Below are 600 nucleotides of genomic sequence, written 5' to 3' on the forward strand. Positions count from 1 at the left end.
CGAAGGACGTGGTAACTCGATCGTTACGCCTTCCCATCATCGGGCCTCCGGCCATTACAGAAGATGAGCTTGCCGAACGGAATGCTCTTCGAGCTCATTTCTTGGTTCCACAAGAATTTCCGTTGGAAGCTTATTGCACTCGTCTGCGTGCTCAGCGAGGTGGCTCTTGTGTACCCGCAATGCGGAGTGCTCGCCCCTGGCGAAAGCGCTACAGATGACGAAGCGCTCTTTGAGCGATGGGTGCAACGGCACTGTAAACTTTTCTTACTGTATAACCTGCTGTTGAGCCACAAGGAAGTGAACGTGCGTGTAGAGCGACACCTCTAATCTGAGTTTGCCAAACTCAAGGCACGCCATCGACTTCCTTCATATTGTAGCCCTGCGACGTTTGGGTCAACCCCTAAAGCTCCCGGAGCTTTGTGTCTGCGACCCCAAGAGCTCAGGGCCACTGCTTGAGCTCAGCTCATGGCCATTCTACTTCCCAGGATATTGCCGGGAAGCGCGGGGCGTCCTGATCTTTCCGATCAAAAGCGTCCACGGCAACTGGGCAATCTTGCCGAAGTGGCGTCTCAAACTCCCACGAGTTTTCGGAGTCGGGAT

Source organism: Plasmopara halstedii (genome assembly GCF_900000015.1).
Source record: "Plasmopara halstedii genome assembly, contig: Scaffold_470, whole genome shotgun sequence".
NCBI classification, from domain to species: Eukaryota; Oomycota; class Peronosporomycetes; order Peronosporales; family Peronosporaceae; genus Plasmopara; species Plasmopara halstedii.